The sequence below is a fragment of the Mastigoproctus giganteus genome, chromosome 6 (genome assembly GCF_048544385.1).
Source record: "Mastigoproctus giganteus isolate SK-2022 chromosome 6, ASM4854438v1, whole genome shotgun sequence".
In the NCBI taxonomy this organism is placed as follows: Eukaryota; Metazoa; Arthropoda; class Arachnida; order Uropygi; family Thelyphonidae; genus Mastigoproctus; species Mastigoproctus giganteus.
The window spans coordinates 55,969,308-55,987,751 of record NC_143580.1 but is presented as its reverse complement, the minus strand read 5'-3'; positions in this window follow the sequence as shown (position 1 = coordinate 55,987,751).

Here is an 18,444-nt window from a genome sequence, read left to right as displayed (position 1 = left end):
TCATCCTCGAGAGAGATATTGCATTACGATGTTGTCACAGTTGTCAAAATTTGCTTGCACCATCTCTCAAAGCAATGTATGTATTATTACATACATTGCTTTGAGTTTAATACGTTATGTACAGTATGTTAATTAAAAATGTTCACCTCTAAAATTTTTGCTTGTTAATAAAAAAAACAGCTCCTGAATGGCAGTTTACTTAATCACTCATTCATTAAAGTATTTTCCAGTAGAAAATGCCTTATATATACACTGAGTGCCCATTTAATTAGGAACACCACTTGATCAGTATTGTAAGGATAAACACTATTAATTAATTAATGAAACGTAGTTCCTATTATATATGTTTTATTACGTTCATTGCTCTGAGTTTAATATGTTATGTACAGTATGTTAATTAAAAATGTTCACCTCTGAAATGTTTGCTTTGTTCTTAAAAAAGACAGCCCTTAAAAGCACTTTTTTTAATCACTCATTCATTGTTGTTTCTTTTATTCGGTAGAACCTTATATATACACTGAGTGCTCATTTTATTAGGAACACTACGAGGGTCGCATGCAAACGAGCTGATAGTCCTATTGCGCTATTTTTAGATACTTGCCTCCGACGAAGAGGAGTGTTCCCTTGTTTTCCCATTGTAGACGATACAATTGGGGAAAAAAGTGGATCTCGTATCAGATGGAATCTTGAATTCCACCAAGAACTACAAGATTTTGTTCAATGGAGTCCATGTCCAGACGAATCGATGCTATGCTATAGGCACTAGTTGTGCACAATTTTCAAGCAGGGGTCCCTAATAAAGTGGACACTCAGTGTATATTGGAGGGAATAAAAAACGGACACGAAAAGGGAGTGCTGGTACATCCACAGAAGCATAGCCCACTTGTGCTGTGTATGATTTACGATAAGGTAAACCCACATTTTATATTTAGCCAACATATCCTTATATCTGGAGTTCAAAGAACCGCCATGATTTATTCTAGTAATGACCCATGCTGACAGCCGAATGCTTTATCATCTTGATTCGACATTGGAGAACCCCCTAAGAATGCTTTGTTTTAGGTAAATGCAAGAGAATATCTAAAAAAAAAAAAATCGACATCTTGCAAAGTTGTATAAAAAAAACAGAGGCTCGAATTTCTTCTGCTGCTGACGTTGACAAATGCGTTCTCAAGAGCTGTTTTTGCTCTCTCTCTCTCTCTCTCTCTCTCTCTCTCTCTCTCTCTCTCTCTCTCTCTTGTGTTGTTTTGTATTTGGTACACCTTGTCAATGATCCACAATCTGTTTTTTTTTTTTTTTTTTAATGTACCAGTGACCCTAATTTCACCATACCATTAAGTCCAAACATTGAAACTGAAAAGCCTGCCATGTATAACATTATTAGATGATGTAACAATGAGTTATCACTGTCTCGAGAGAGCACATGCAAGCGGGTGGTTGATTTCATTTTTTTTTCCATTGTTACGTCACAATACTCTATGACATCACATTACGCGGAACCAAGTTAGTACTGATTTCAGTGACTCCATGCTGATGCAAAGACCTTGGACGATAGGAAAGCCACTTAATAGCAACTAAAGATAATAATTCGCCCCTTATTTCACCCCTTCACCCCAGGGGGTCTTCTACTGAAATTGTTAATAGATTTTTTTTTATACGACTGTACATTATAAAACTTTATTATGTCTTTTCACGTTAATAGAGTTCTGTTTTTATTCAGGGCTGTTCTGAAAGCATAGGGTATGAGAACAGGGGTTCTTTGGGTTATATAAGGGATGGGGAGGGGGTGGGTAAGAACCCAACCGAGGAAGAGAAGTTATTTCAAAGCTCACATCAGTCTTTTGTAAAAGAGGTACGCACGTCAATCAATTTTTTAATTAAAATTATAGAAAGAAAAATGAAGAATGAAAGACAGAGGAGTATAATAATCCAGGGGAGTTCCTAGGGTATGTTGCGCCCGGGTGATTTGCGATTGGCACCAATATGTGTTTCAGCATTTCAGGCGCCCCTTGAACATTGGTGCCCGGGTCCAGTGCACCCTTCCATCCTCGGGACGGCTCGACCCTGAAGCAGACGAACATAAAGCTCAGCAGACGAACATTGTAATCATGTCAGTGAGCGCCATCTAGTGACATATGAAGATATTTAATTTGGTTAGCCACAAAGAACGTCAATAATGCATTAATCCGACGTCGCGGCCAGTAAACGCTGGGGTTATCGGGGCGAAAATTTCTATATCTTTACTTGTCTGTAGCGTTAAACGATCCACGGCCGAACTTTGCGCAGCTGATGGAGGCTAAGATTTATGAGGCTATCTATCTATCCGTGTTGTAGGCAACAAGTTCTTTCGTTGTGGACAGCCCGCGAGGTTTTACTGTGCCTGCATCATCAATCACTGCCCTCCGGTCGGACACTCGCGAGCGAGGCCTCCATTCCCGCCCGAGCTTGCTCCGAACGATCGACAGATGCACACATAATCTCGGGGTTAGAGCGGCTCGGTTCCATCAACGTCCACACCTGCAGAGGGACACACCCCTCGTCACTTCACCTGTCTTTCGTACCCCGTTGCCACAACAACAGGCTAATGCAAGTGCAACAATGGTAAGAGCACACGGCCCGATGCATGATGGGGCTGTCGGATGTGCGGAAGGGATTGGCCGACGTGATATATAACTCGTTCTCGGGGTATGATCGTTATAACGACCTTTATTATGGCATAGTTTTCCAAGAAAAATCGGGTTCACGTGACATCGCATCTCCATTTTCGGATTCCAAAAATATGTATAGTAGTGGACAAAAAAATCTGGACACAACAAATTAGACGGTTAAAGCGATTTTTAAGGCCATCCAATTTCTTCAGGTATTCTGGCGAAGCTGGGCTCTGCATATACGTGTGGTACGGTGCATGGTGTACTCTTATCTTCGTTCTTTTCCCCAAAATATTTGCCCATCATATAAATGACACCCCGATCCGCCCTATTGTAGCCTTTGATCGACCTTATTCACTCTTCGGTTACTTCTTATGACTCCTAGAATTGTCTCAACAATAGGGTGGACATTACTAAGACGTTTATTTTATTCCTACACAATAGAAATACTTGACGCACAGTCAGACCCCTTCTTTTTTTTTATTTAAAATTATATTCGTTTAATGCCATTTCGCTTTATGAGGAAGAATACTTAATTATTATGCGTTCACTGGACAAAATATTAGAAACCTTTTTCAAAGCCATCCGTGGGTAGCATTTTTATGGGCCTTTTTCACAACGTGGCTGAGTTAGTCGGTCTCAGGCGTAGATAGCAAGGCTCCGGGAAATCGGGTTTTTCATCCAGCAAAACAGCAAATCGACCATAGAACACACGCAATTTACAGACATAATACATAAACGGGTATGTAATAACTTACAGGTGACCCTAACGTAGAATAACCATAAAATGAGGAGACAGCAAGGAACTTCAGGCAGATATAAGGGACATTATGGGGGTTTGTATAAGAATTGGCAAAAAAAGGTCACATTACAGAAGTCGATACAAGATGCTCGAAAATATGGTCACATGACATCAGTACAGCACATGAAACCCTCCAACGGCTAAACCGGCCTGACAGCGGTGAACAATGCTAGATATGACGGTGCCTATAAGATTCTGTGGCAACAAATCCCACCAGCGCAGACCTTAGCTCACCAAGTGACCGAGAAGTTGGCTGTCAGCGTGCAATACGACGCCCAAGGATGTCCCACACATGTTTGATAGGATTTAAGTCTGGAAAGCGTGCTGGCCACGGCAGTCGTTGGGTATCTTCAGTTTCAAGATATTCCTCCACCACTTGAGTTCTATGTACAGTGGCGTTTTCGTGCATAAAAAAAAGAAAATCTTGGCCAAACGCACCCCTAAAAGTCGCACATAAGGTTCAAGGATCTGTTTCTAACTTTTGGTCGGTCAGTGTACTTTATTAATGCAACCTGTCAGGTTGAACAGTGCCTCAAGCTCTGAAACACCATCAAACATGATGGTGTACAGGAATCAAAAGCAGCAGGTACACAAGGACGATTGTGTACAAGAGAATGTAGGGACCTCTTAAAAACGCCAAAAAAAAAAAAAAAAAAAAAATCTGTAGATATCCACGTGACTACGATCTCCTTCGTGATTCACGGAACTACACCTTATCGTAGACATTAATCGATAAAATAGTGTAGCCACAGTTCAAAAGGTCATCAAATATTAAGCATTCTGCGTCTCCACTGACGAGATGGAACACCCATATTAATCAACTCCATTTCAATATTTAATTCGTCAATATGCTGAGTTAATAGGAATGAGGGACCGGACACGTACAACAACCCTTTAAACATTTCTATAAAATCCTGACTCGTTTTAATTCGGGTCCAACCCCGATGCCACTTCAAATTTGATGAAATGGTTACCTTGTAATTGGTCTGGTAATTATTACGAGGATATCCACTGTTGTACATCTTCATCTGAGCCTAATCAGTTGACATTGCAGATACAAGTTAGTCCAATCACGTAATGCATCGATCATGACCTTTGTGCGTCAGACGAATTGTAGAGCGCCAAATTCCCCCCCAACCCCCTGAAAATATAAGGGTGGTGATAATCTTTTATGATGGTGACACAGTGAATACATAAATGGCTTCCAGGATCTATTAGATACCGAATACATGAAAATAATGAGGGCCATTGTCGAAGTTTCCTGTATGAATCCATTATGCGAGATAGTGTTTGTATATTAGCATCAAATCTGCATCTTTAAGGGGTCCACACCATGAAAAAATGGGGATCACGATCAAGTCACCTGTAATCTCACCTCCTGGAGGAATTAATTCAACAAATTATGCACGAATTTTATATGAACTTGTGCGTCAGTCTTTCTATATACACTGATGCTCCAAAAGTAAAGAACAAACAGAACAGCATGAATGCATTGTAAATTAAAATAGAACCAAATATTCCTCATTTATGGAATACTGAAATACACTACTCGACAAAATTAACAGAACACGTAGAAAACGTGGTGTAACTTGAGCAGCTTGCGATGAAGGACAAAATTTGGTATGGTGGTGTACCATAGAATAACGATGAAATGAGGAGATAGCGAGAAACTTTGGACAACTATAAGGGACATTTATAGGGGTTGTATAAGAATTAACGAAAAGGTCACATTACAGAAGTGGATACAAGATGCTCGAAAACATGGTCACATGATATCAGTTCGGCATATGATGCCATCCAATGGATTCTGTGACAACAAATCCTATTCTTCCACCAGCGCAGATCTTAGTTCACCGAGTGTCCAAGGAGTTGGCTGTCGGTATGCAATGCGACACCCACACATGTTCGATCGGATTTAAATCTGCTGATCGTGCTGGCCACATCAGTCGTTGGATATCTTCAGTTTCAAGATATTCCTCCACCACTTGATTTCTTTGTGTAGGGGCGTTGTCGTGCATGAAAAAAAAAATCTGAGCCAATGGCACCCCTAAAAAGTCGCACATAGGGTTCCAGGATCTTTTTTTCAGTACCTCTGGCCAGTTATGGTACCCCTATCATAAACATGAAAAGGGGTGCTGCCATTGATCATTATTCTGCCCCAGATGAGAACACCACCTTGTGTACCTTTCTCTGATGTTGGAGGGATGGTACCGCATTCCGCGTTCTCTCGGAAACTTGGTTTTTGTTCCAGAAAATCGACCTCAGAACACACGCCGTTTCCATATAAATATACATGGAGCAGCATGACCTTAGTTGCCTATGCTCCTAAAAGCCAACAACAACCAACCAATCAGCAGATTACAAATCTGATGAGATCAATGAGGTGTGACTAGTGTGAGTCTATACGTTGTATAATTTGTTCTAACTCATCCCAAGAATACTTGAGGAGGTTGAGACTTGTTCTTTCTAATATCTACCGCGTTGCTAGTTTGGTGAGAGTATCTCTATGCAAATTTAAATTCAGTTTTTAAATTAAATTTTTAATTTTTATTTCTTAATTTCTTTTTAGGATTTTTAAGATAAAATTTAGGGAAAGTCGACAAATCGTTCCAACACAGAAATATAAAATTTAAATAAAAACTATTCAATGGGGATCGCGTTAGTACATGCAGACGGACAGACGGACCAGCAAAGAAATAATAATTGTCAGGTTTCTGTTGGTCCGATTTTAACGAAGTTTGGAATGAGTGGACAAATATTTTTAAAAGGCCTAAATAAAAAATTGCACGAAAATACATCTACTGGGGTGGAGTTGTTACATGAGGATGAACATGGTGAAGACCTTGAGTTCGTCAATGTTTTTGGTTCATTTTTACGAGAAAAGGGGAGGGGTACAATCAATATCTTTTGACAGTTTCAAATTGCAACGACCAGATAGCTCTACTATAGTTCATAGTAGTTTAAACTGTGGTTTTTCATCCTGGTACCCGAACAGAATATGCTACCACTTGTCCTTAGTTGCCTTGGTGAAATATCGATCGGAAATGAAGGACTATGATCGATAAGTGAACTTGGGGAGGGTATCGTGCTGAATAAAAGAGAAAAAAAATATTTCGGGTTCATTGAGACTGCTAACAAAGAGCGCGAGAATTGATACTTGCAGGTGTAAATAGCGGAGCAGAAGTGGCGGACCGTAACGGGATGTAGGAAGTGGCGACGGTGCTAATCTCTCCACCTATCTATCTATCTATCAGTGACAAATATCGATGGAAGGCGATGAAGATGTTCGCTCCCGATATTTGCATCGAAAACCGCAAAAGGGCAGTTCCCCAGCGAAGAAGCAGCTGTAGGGGTGCAGAGCGGAATCACTCGAAGCTGTCACTTGCACACCTGTGTCGGGAATCCCCTCGTGCGAGCACCTTTTCAATTTATTCCTCCATTTGTCAAAAGCATTTCTGCATCCAGCTGTCTGTACAAACATCTTTCCCAACTACTTCCTTCTCTCTCTCTCTCTCTCTTGTCGATACGTTGTTAGCCGAAGTAATTTCTATCTCCGTCGTTTCTTCTTCCCCCCCCCTCCCTTTATCTTCCATCTCGTCTTGTCGACCCCCGAGACAGAAAGAGGGGAATACCAATATTCTGCTCCACCCAAAGTCGACCGCAACCAACACGCCCTGCACTCGAAACGATGCGGGCGTGACACTTGGCGTTATTCAAGCCATCGCGTGCCCCGCAGCATCCTCTTTCTCCCTCCGCGGACACCTTCCCCGATCGTCTTCTTCCCCCCCCCCGCCTTCTTCGGTCGTGTCAGGAGTGGGTGCTCGCACTTTACTTGGAAAGGGTTACGAAGACGGTGTTGGTCGGTGCGTGTCGTTGTTCCGTCTTCGGCCGTGGATGTTGCGGGTTTGTTGTTTGTGCGGGAGCGTATTGTGACACCGCTGCGCATGTGTGTACGGCGTGCCTGCCTCCCTGCGACATCTCCCCAACGGTAGGTTTTTAACGAACGCAAGTTGCAATGATGTTTGGTAGCGCGATGAGCGAATGTTGCGTGTCTTGGCGCTGCGCTGGCGGGGTTCATTTGGCGGGTGGAGTGAGGTCAGCCCGGGGTGGCATCCGTTTTGTCGTGCCACGAGGACGGTTCCTTCGAAGTTTCAGCTTGCTCTGCAACGGGGTATTCAAAAGCTTCTGATCTTGTTTACTTTCTTATTTATTCATTGGACTAAAGTGCGCATGCTGAAAATCGTTGTCTCTTCTTTCTTTCCGATTGCTCTCTCTTTACACGTAATCATTCTTCTCTCGCTCTGTTTTTTTCTTTCAATCTCTTTGAAGGCTGACCTTTATCTTTCCTCTCCCCCCTTCCTATTTCTTTCGCTCGCTCATTTCCCCCCTCTCTCTCTTTCTGTTTTTCTTCCTTTCTGATTCTCTTCCTTTTTCTTTTCTTTTTTTTTATCGTTTTCGCTTTCTGTTTCTCCTTTTATTCGGGCTATTTTGTTTCACTTTTTTTTTTCTCCTCTCTCTCTATCTCATCTTTTTCTCTCTTTATCTGCATTCTTTTTTTCTGTTTATACTCCGAGACGACCAAACGGTCAGAATTCACAAGATAGAGAGAATACAAGGAACATCACTGTATTTAGTAGAAACGGGCTTGAATCCCGATCATTCAAAGCACGTGTACTTATGCATCTTTGCGCATGACCACTACGCTACGGTGGCCCTTCTGTCTGTCTCTCTTTCATTTTTCCTCTTTCTGTCTCTCTTTCTCTTCCTCTTTCTGCATCTCTCACTCTCTCTCGCTTGATTTTTGTGTTAATCTCTCATTTTCCCTCTCTGTCTCTCTCTTGTTTTTTTCTGCTTCTCTCTCTCTCTCTCTTGTTTTTTCTGTCAGTCTCCCTTTCTCTCCTTCTTTTCTTTCTGCTTCTCTTTCTCCTTCTCTCTCTCTTTCTGCTTCTCTCTCTCTCTTTTTCTCTGTCTGCCTTGATTTTTCTGCCAATCACTAATTTTCTCTCTCTCTTGATTTTTCTGTTGGTTTTAGTAGGATTTTAGGCGCATCAGCGAATTAGACCATATTTCTCTCTCTCTTTGTTTCTCACTTTCATTCACTTTATCACTCTCTTTTCTCTTTCACTTTATCTCTTTCTCCCTTTCTCTTTCCGATTTTCTCCGTTTTTCTGTCTCGTTCTCTTACTTTATCTCTCTATCTGATACATTTCTTCTATTACCTTCCTTTTTTCCATTCCAGCATTTCTTCGGTTTTCTTTCATTGCCCTCCAGAAAGTCATCCCTGAATGACGTGACCAGATGAGAATCCGGGCATCGAGGCATTAAGGCGTCTTCGAACAATTTTTCTTTCCCTCTCTCTCTCTCTCTGTAATAGACAGAGAAAGCTCGTAAAAATCTTCCAGCTCCACGAAAACTTGTTCTTGATAAACTAATATAATATAATAAATAAATTATATAATGATAAATAAATATAAATATATATTATTTCTTATACATTTTATCTTATTTTCCCAACTCGTCTAAGGAGCTCATCTGATGTCTCAACCATATTTTCGTATACTTCTGATAAATCTATTTTAAATGTGCACTTGGCACTTTTAAATTTCCATAAGTGAGGAAATTGACATTTTTATTATCATGCACTCTAGTGGCGGATTGAAGCAAAGCGAGGTAAGGGCCTCATAATTTAGGGAGAGGGTCCTTATAATGACTTTTAGAGGGCCCTGAAATAATCCTAGGACACAACGTCAAGGGCTAAAATCGTCTTTTCTTTACGATTTTATTTAGAGACAAACTTCGCGATCCCTCTGAGGCTCGCGACCCACAGACCAACTAGGCTATAGTCATATCGCCTGGAGGATGAACCACCGCTTGGTGCAGTTAATTTTAGAATCAAAGGAGTGATGAGATTATTAGGGAATTTTGGTTTTTAGATAATTTTAATTTTAAACAAAAAATAATTATGTAAATATACACTGAGTGATCATTGAATCATGACCACCTACCTGTGTTGGACGCAGTTCGCACGGACAACAGCCGCTATTCGCCAAGGCATTGACTCAAGAAGTCCGTAGGGATCTGCAGCCATATTGTAGGGAATATGTCCCTACAAGGCTTTCCAATGTCGGAATAGATGATGGTCGCATGGCCTCACTCCTTTCCAAAGCATCCCACAGTTGTTCTATTGGATTGAGATCAGGATTTTTGGAAGTCGATTAAGATGGGTGATATCTTCACTGTGTTCTTCCAACCACTTGTGCACAATGCGGGCCCGATGACACAGCGCATTATCCTCTTGGAAGATCCCGTTTCTGTCCCGGATAAAATGCAACATGGTCTCCTAAGAACTGCCGGTACATCTCAGCAGTTAAACGTTGGTTCATACGCACCAGGGTTTCCAATTCCTGCCAGAAAACATGCCTCAATTTAAGCAACCGCTGCCACCTGCCTGGGTAGTGGACACCACGCGCGATGGGTGCATGGACTCGTGTTGCTTGAAGCGGTCCGTGGGCGTATTGCACCGGGAAAATGGACTCATCCGACCAACACACTCGTTTCCAGTCTTCCAGTGTCCAGCAAGCGTGTTGTCGACACCACAGATTCGCCAACAACGATGTTCAGCAGTGAGGAGATGGATTCCTTTAGACTGTCTGTTGTGGAACTCCAGTATTTGAATGTGCGGCGCATCGTCATTTGGGATATTGTTTTTGCATTCTCCATACTGCATTGTAATGCGAACTGTCGCACAGTGACCTGCCGATGAGCCCGTACAACGCACTATACCTTCGATCACTACGAACATCCACCCTTAGTAATCCTTTACAGTTCTCTGGGTGGTTTGACCTGTTCGACACCATTCTTTGTATACCTTTACCACAGTGGACGTGAACAGCCGACAAGACGCGCTATTTCCGATATGGCAGCACCTCACGCACGAGCTCCCACAATCAAGCCCTTTTGAAACTTAATATCTTTACTACGTCCCATAACTGCATCTTTATCACCTTGACTTGCCCTACCAGGTGCAAATTACCATTGCTCGTAATGGATTGTGCCAGCTATGTGGCACAATCCATTACGAATGGGTGGTAATAATTCAGTGATCACTGAGTGTATAATGAAATAATGTACAGAATCTATTCTGATCTCATTTCGATCTTGGTCTGTAATATAAATCTAATATCTGTATTCACTCCCTTTTTTCTCTAATCCCTCTATTCTTAAGTAGGCTATGTATGGAGTGACCTTGACTTAATTTTCTTGGCAGTGAGACTGTAGTAGGTTTCAGGCACAACTGGTGATACGTCCAATCATGAAATATCCTTGGACTCACGGGAAGTCCCTACGGACTGGAGGTGTGCAAATGTATCCCCAATTCACAAAGGGGGATCAAAGGGTGACACGAGTAATTATAGATCAGTTAGTTTAACTTCTGTTCAGGGTAAAATAATGGAGTCACTGGTTAAAGAAGCATTGCAGGATCATCTAGACAAGACTGCAGCAATAATTCAGACACAGCATGGGTTTGTTAAGGGAAAGTCTTGTCTGACTAATTTGATTGGATGATGTGGTTACAAAGGAAATGGATGCAAAAAATAATTTTGATATCATATATTTGGATTTAAGGAAAGCTTTTGACACTGTTGCACATGGAAGACTATTGTACAAATTGGAGCAGAATGGTATTAAGGGTAAGTTGCTACAATGGATAAAAGGATGGTTAAGTGGGAGGAGACAGAGGGTGGTAATCAATGGGTGCTGCTCTTCGTGGACTAATGTTATTAGTGGAGTCCCACAGGGTTCGGTGTTAGGTCCACTGTTGTTTTGTATATTTATCAATGATATTGATGAAGGTATATCAGGCTTAGTGTCGAAGTTTGCAGATGATACAAAGGTTGGCAGGGTTGTTAAGGACAGCGTGCTACTGCAACAGGATATAGAAAAGTTGGGCACATGGACTAAGAAGTGGCAACTGAACTTTAACATTGACAAATGCAAAGTACTGCAAATGGGTAGAAGTAACCCCAGAGAAACGTACCAACTGTGTGGTACTACACTTAGGGTAATCGAAAATGAAAAAGACCTGGGAGTAATTGTGCAGTCAGATATGAAGTTTTCTGAGCAATGCAGACAGGCTGCCAGGGCAGATCATGGGGTTTTGTCATTGAAATACAGGAATTTTGCTAGCAGGGAAAAGGAGGTGCTTATCCCTTTGTATAAGGTAATGGTCAGGCCACGTCTTGAGTACTACGTACAGGTCTGGAGGCCTTATTTTAGGATGTAGATTTGCTTGAGCGTGTACAGAGTAGGGCAACAAGATTGGTGAGAGGAACAAAGGAGTGCGCTTACGAAGAAAGGCTTAAGTCTGCAAATTGCAGCGCCTGGTGACTGGGCACCTGCGAGTTAATCTTATTGAGGTGTGTATAAGGCCTTGAATGATTTGAGCAGGGTCAATGCTGATGGGATACTTCCGCTTGCTCAGATTAAGAAACTGAGGGGGCACAGATTCAAATTGAGGAAAGACAGTTGTAGAATAGATGTGCAGAAATTTGCCTTTAGCCAGCGGGTGGTTAATTTCTGGAAGAAACTTCCATCTGTCGTTATGGAAGTTGATAGCTTAAATAAATAAAGGAGGAACTGGACAAACATTTAGAGGGAATGGATATGTGAATTTTTTTTTTTTTTTTTTTTGGCTAAACATAAGCTCATACGTTTGCTTTCTTGCATCACATGCCTCTATTACTATTACTATTACTATTAATATTACATCGGGAAAACAGTCAAACCTACCTTCAGAACACACATAGTTGATAAACACGAGTGTTCCCTCGTGTCTTCTAGATTGTTGAAATATTTCAAGACTGCAATCATACTTACCAGGTGGTCCAGTGGATGAATAGAATTGAATAGAATCCTTTTACAATATCAAAGGCCATATTGTATGCAAACTTGATCATATCTCGGTGAATTCAGCTGATCACCATATGTACCATCTTTATCCTAGCTCAACTTCTAACAGGCAGTCTAGATGCCGCTCAAATTGAGAATCTTCTGTTCAGACCATGTCCTGAAGATAATCATAACTATCCTTGTGGCTTACGTACTGCTCTGCATAGCACAGAGGCATTAAACTACATCCTGGATTTAAGGACCCGACGTTTCCTAGAGGAAGCTGTGATGTGAAGATTTTTTCCGATAAATGGAGAGGGATTCAGAAAAATTGGAGACTTTCCCATAGACTTCAATAAACTACATAAACAAATGAGATACATTCTCAGTAGTTGGTTTCTGCAGTTGGTTCTTAAAGTCAGACGTATTGACTGCCAGTGAGAAGCAATAGGCCACTGAGGCGATCAAAACATTATCTGACATACAAGATGCAAACCTAAATCGATTGTCATGATGAGTTCGATAGAGTCTACATAAATATGATTGTATGAGATAGTGTATGTTTTTGATATTTTGAGATCGTTTACTTTGTTAGGCCTATCTAAATGGTTGTTTATCTTGTTTAGGCCCATTAGATATTTGTTTCTTTTACTAAGCCTATTTAGATGTTTGTTTATTTTACTACACTTGCTTAGATGGTCTGTTAGGCCTATCTAGATGCATGTTTTACTTCGTTGGGCCTATTTAAAGTCAATAGGCCTAACAAAATAAACAAAATTTTGTTTATTTTACTAAGCCTATCTAGATGTTTTGTTAGCCCTATTTAGATGCCTGTTTTCTTTGTTAGGCCTAAATGATAGTTTAGGCCTGACAAATCCAGTTATTATTAAATCTAATTACTGTTCTTCCGGTCGCACTGAATTTCTTTCTCATTTATTGAACCCTATACCACAGGCCTCTTTAATTTTATTTGCTTAGTTAGACATTTGTTTATTTACATGTTTGTTTATTTTACTATGCCTATTTAGATGTTTTATTAGGTCTATTTAGATGCTGTTTACTTTGCTAGTCCTATTTAGATGTCTGTTTATTTGACTAGGCCTATTTAGATGCTTGTTTATTTGACTAGGCCTATTTCAATATTTTTATTTACTTCTTTTAATTTTAGTAGGCCTATTTAGATACCTGTTTACTCTGTTAGGCCTATTTAGATGTTTGTTTATTTTGTTAGGCCTATATAAAGTCAACAGGCCTAAACAGAAAATTAATAATTTTCTGTTTATCTTGAAGTATGAACAGAAAATTATTTTCTGTTTATACTCAAAGATTGACTACAGCATAGGGTAACAGGAATTCACAAGATAGTGCGAGCACAGGAACATCGTCGTATTTAGCAGTCATTATCAACTTGACTCGAAAGCTTGTGCTACCGTACCTTCTTATATAACTACTAGGCTGTGTTTGTTTATTTGGTGAGGCCTATTTTGTTGTTCTTTGTTTTGTTTAATGTGGTCGAGTTTCCATTTCATTTCACTCGTTTTATTACATTCCGTTTCTTATAATTTTCTTTCTGAATTGCCCTGATACTAATTCTCAATCAATTTTTATTTCAAAAATCGGGGTATTTTTGTTTCGCTGCCTATTTATGTTGGAATTAAAGTGCACTTGGAAATAAAATAATTTTTAAGGAAATTAGCCTAAATTAGCCTTCTACGTTTTTTAGTCTCATACTGCTGCTGCTGCCCTCTTAACGACGCTGACTGCTTTAAATTCTATTACTTCTTAACCTCATTTCCATCTATTGCAGTTTTAAATATTATATGACTGAATATTATATCAATTCTTCCTCTAGATCCGTTCTCTGTCTTGTGTGTTGCTTAAATGATTGTTTTATTAAATCTAAATAAAGGAAAGAGGTCGCTACTCTTCTGTATAAACTACGTGCGTTCTGGAAGTTGGTCTGGCTGTTTTTCCCAAAGAAATTTTGTCATTGCATGTATCTCCAGCTAGAACCGGCTAGTGGTTTCTGAGCAGTGGTCGCGATCCTCAGGAGAATCGCGAAGTTAGTCACTAAATAAAACGGGGGAAAAAATTAGGCATAATGAAATATGCTATGAAAGTTTATGAGCCTTTCTGATAGGGGAAACGGGAAGATAATTGACTGGTGATGTACCAGGGCGGCAAATACCTCGTTCCGGCCCTGGATCGTTTCAGTAATTACTAAATAAATTATGAAAACCTGTTAAAACTTTTTTTTTAATCCTAATTATTGCGTACGTATATTACTACAAACCTGAAAGTTGACCGGAGCCAATGTCAAACATCTTTTGCTGAAGAAGAGAAACTTGGAGATGCTCTCTATTCATTCCTCTAAGAAAGAGTTCATTCTTTCAAAGGCAGACGACTATCGCAGTCCCGAAGCCAGCAGCAGCAGCAATTCGTCTTGATGTACATGGAAAATGCGAGGAGCAAAAGAAAACTGGAAAACAATAGTCATAATCAGTGACCCACTGGAACAAAAGCTCGTGGTTGTATGCACGTACAACAAAGGAAGTGAGTGTGTCAGGCAGAAACAAAAGCCACAATTACTCACTAAAGCAGACAAATGAGTGGCGTTACTTCCCTATCAGAGCCACCGTGTGGTTTGAAAAGAATACGGGATTTCAAGCAGAACCAAAATAAATGTCAGTGTAGATTTGTAGGTTGGGGGAGTCGTCTACCTATCCCCGGTCCTTACAGAACGGAAATATGACTTTCTTTTATAAATACGTTAAGGTCTACGTCTTCATTTGCTGCTGCTGTTATGGCCTTGAATACCAAGTACCGTTCTTTCTTTCATTCAATTCAACACTGCGGCAAGCTTTGTTTGCAGAAGACTACGGTACGCTTGTGGGTTTTATAAACCCGATGGTGTCTACACCCTGTTAATTACTACTCGCTCTTTTGTGCGCTTGCGGTGTTAATTTTTTCACACTCTTTTCATCATAAAACTTTGTCTTCTTTCACACAAAAGAAAGTAATAGCGTTATAAGTAACACGGTAAGAAGACAGCCAATGAAACTGGTTGTCTACTCTCGTTTTCAATAACGGTAAAAGAAAAAGCAGAAGACAAAAAGGAAAAGCAGAAGACAAATTAATTTATAATTTCAATTATTGCCTAAAAAAACACGCGAGTTTGTACCAAAAGATACGAATGACGTCACTTGTCAATTTCACCATGATCTTGGTGAAATTGACAAGTGAAATTGACAAACTGTACGCAAGATCAGATGGTTTTAGATCAATTGTTACGTCACTAGCATTCATTGCACTGCTAATTTTTTCACACTCTTTTAATTATAAAACATTTTCTTCTTTCAGACCAAAGAAAGTAACAGCGTTATAAATAACACTGCAAGAAGCCAGCCAATGAAATTAGTTGTCTACTCTCGCTCTCAATAACGGTAAAAAAAAAAAATAAATAAAAGCAGAAGACAAACGTAACAGTAAAAGAAGAATTGATTTATATTTTCAATTATTGCTTGAAAGACAGACGAGTTTATATCAAAAGATACAAATGACGTCACTTGTCAATTTCACCACGAACGCGAGCCATGACGTCACGTGTCCATTTCAACAGAGAAGCAAACATTCATTTCAACATGGTTCGCGAGGAACTTGCACGCAAGATGGCTCTTGAAGACCAGATGGTTTTGAGACCAATTGTTACGTCACAAGCATTCATTGCACTATCGTCTGTAGCAGCTGTCTCTTTCTTCATTAGACTGTTTATGCATATTCCTACGGGGAAAACGTAGCGCCAGATCTTTTGGCAATAAATCAGCAACTTCATACAGCGAGTGCCGCTATCTTTCTGATGTTGGAAGCTACACCCCCGCCTAGAGCGGAAGGTTAGAAATTGCCGTTTCAATTGGCCGTGTACGTTCCGGCGTTGACTGCGTGATTTCAGGTGTGGGCTTTGACGCTGAAGAATCCGTTTCTTGACATCTGGCGTTTTGATGAAATGGTAGACACGTGGAGTGGGAAGGATTAAAATGGATGAACGGAAATTACGAAAGGAATCGATACTTAATTGTTACTGTCACAGTCGAAAACCTTGTTCACTGAATGAACCACCAGGGGGCTACCGGATCTAGACCCGATCGAACTGCTATCTCGGTTTCAAATTATAATTACATTTCATAACTAAACAATTGATAAAAAAATGTTCATTTCGTCAGGGCGCGAGATAATGTACATTTCACCACGTGGCCAACAATGGAAGGCCATTGTTGGAAGCTGCTTTATCGATGTACATTTCACAGCTGGAAGTCATTGAAAGTAGCTCAGGGCAAAGCTTAAAAAACAGATTTATCTGATTAGTTTTTTTTTGGTTGGGGGAAGGGGGCAGGGGTGTCGGGTATGTTTCGAATTTTTCCTTTTCTATCTGACCTTTCGAAGTCACACTTAGTCAACAACGTGTCACACCTTAAGTTGGCACATTTTCACCCTGTAACCCCCCTCTTCGAAGAACTCAACACCTGGGGTTGTTAAGACTAGGTGGTAGACGGGGGGGGGGATGGCCAAAGTAAGTTACAAGACCTCGTTAATCGTTCTGTAGCCGTGTAAATAGTAATGCGTCTAAGAAATAGGGCGATGACATGTATAAGACCACAACGTAGTCTTGCCAGCTTCTCCAGAGTGGGGAAGTGTCATTTCGGCCATACCACAACTCACACCCTCAACACAATAATAAACAGCCAGCCTCTTTTCTTTGTTGTCATGACAACGGTCTCCGAGCAAGTGATGGCTTTGAAAGGCAAAGAAAACAAACAGCTGAGAAAGAGGGGAGTGTAGTAAGGTGTGAAAAAAAAAAAAAAAAAACTGCGTGAATGCGTGAGGAACCTGTGAAGATCCCTCAGTTAACGGCTTTCTAGGGATTAAAAGACCCGGGGGGGGGGGGGGGGGGATAATTCACTCTCATCCCAAGAGCAATTTTTTTCTTTCTTTTCTACTTCTCAATAGCTTTTTTTTTTTTTTTTTTTTTGAACGTGCATCCTTGGGGTTTTAAGAGCTCAGAAGACGATTTGAAATGATTACGTCATCCTCTAAGTGGGTCGAACCCGCAATTGCTCAATTGTCAATCAAGAGTTAGCCAAATCTCAGATCCAAAATAATGCACCGTTTTCAGACACATCCGGGTGATTGTGACTACCTCTCGAGCGAAGATTATCCAAGTGACAGCTGACTCTTCGAATAACTTTAGATCGTATCTTTCTTTTTTTTTTGCCGGAACTGTTTTACGATGGGGTCTTCTCGGTGCACGTGCGTTCGCCTAAGTTAGAGCTGTTTAAGCGCCAGTCTTCGTTTCGGTATTTTTTTTTATTATTATTTTTTTTTCTTAAATCACTATTTCGGAAGAGACAGAGCGTGAATCACGTGACCAATTGGACGCAGGGCAGGCATGCTGTGTTGGGGGGGCTCTTCTTTTAATGCAGATGTCACATGACAGATAGATGGAAGAGAATGGAACGAGAAGAAGACCTAGATCTCTTCTTCCAAAATCGACTTCCAGTTTCCGGTGTTTGAAAGCCTTGGTCAGATAAGATTTTGATGATGAAAGGGCGAGATAGGTCACCTCCAACGCGATCCTGCAATAAAGTACCTTCTCCTTTCAGACACAGCTACTGGAATTCTCTCCTGGTAAGATGTGGAAAGGTAAAGGCAACGAAATAATTCACTTCCACTCCAGAAGTCTCGTAAAACATTATTATTAACGTAATGTCATACGAAAGGTTAATAAATGGACCACCAGCGTGAAGGTGGAAGAAAACGATTTGGTTGGCCATGAATTTCAGCAATTCTTTATGAACAACTCCGGGACGATGATGGAACCTTAATAATTCCATCAAAAATTTCACATTTTTCTGCATGGGGGTGTGGGAATTATTTCCAGCATGATCATGAAATCGAAATCTTTAAACTGGTAATGCGCCGACTTCCAAGCACTTTCTTCAGCCGCTACAAATTGGCTTGGCTTAGTATACCATAGTAGTTAATTGGTTTCTGGGTGAAATAGCAATACCTTTATTTTCTTAAAAATCAGATTTTTTCTCCAGCAAAGAG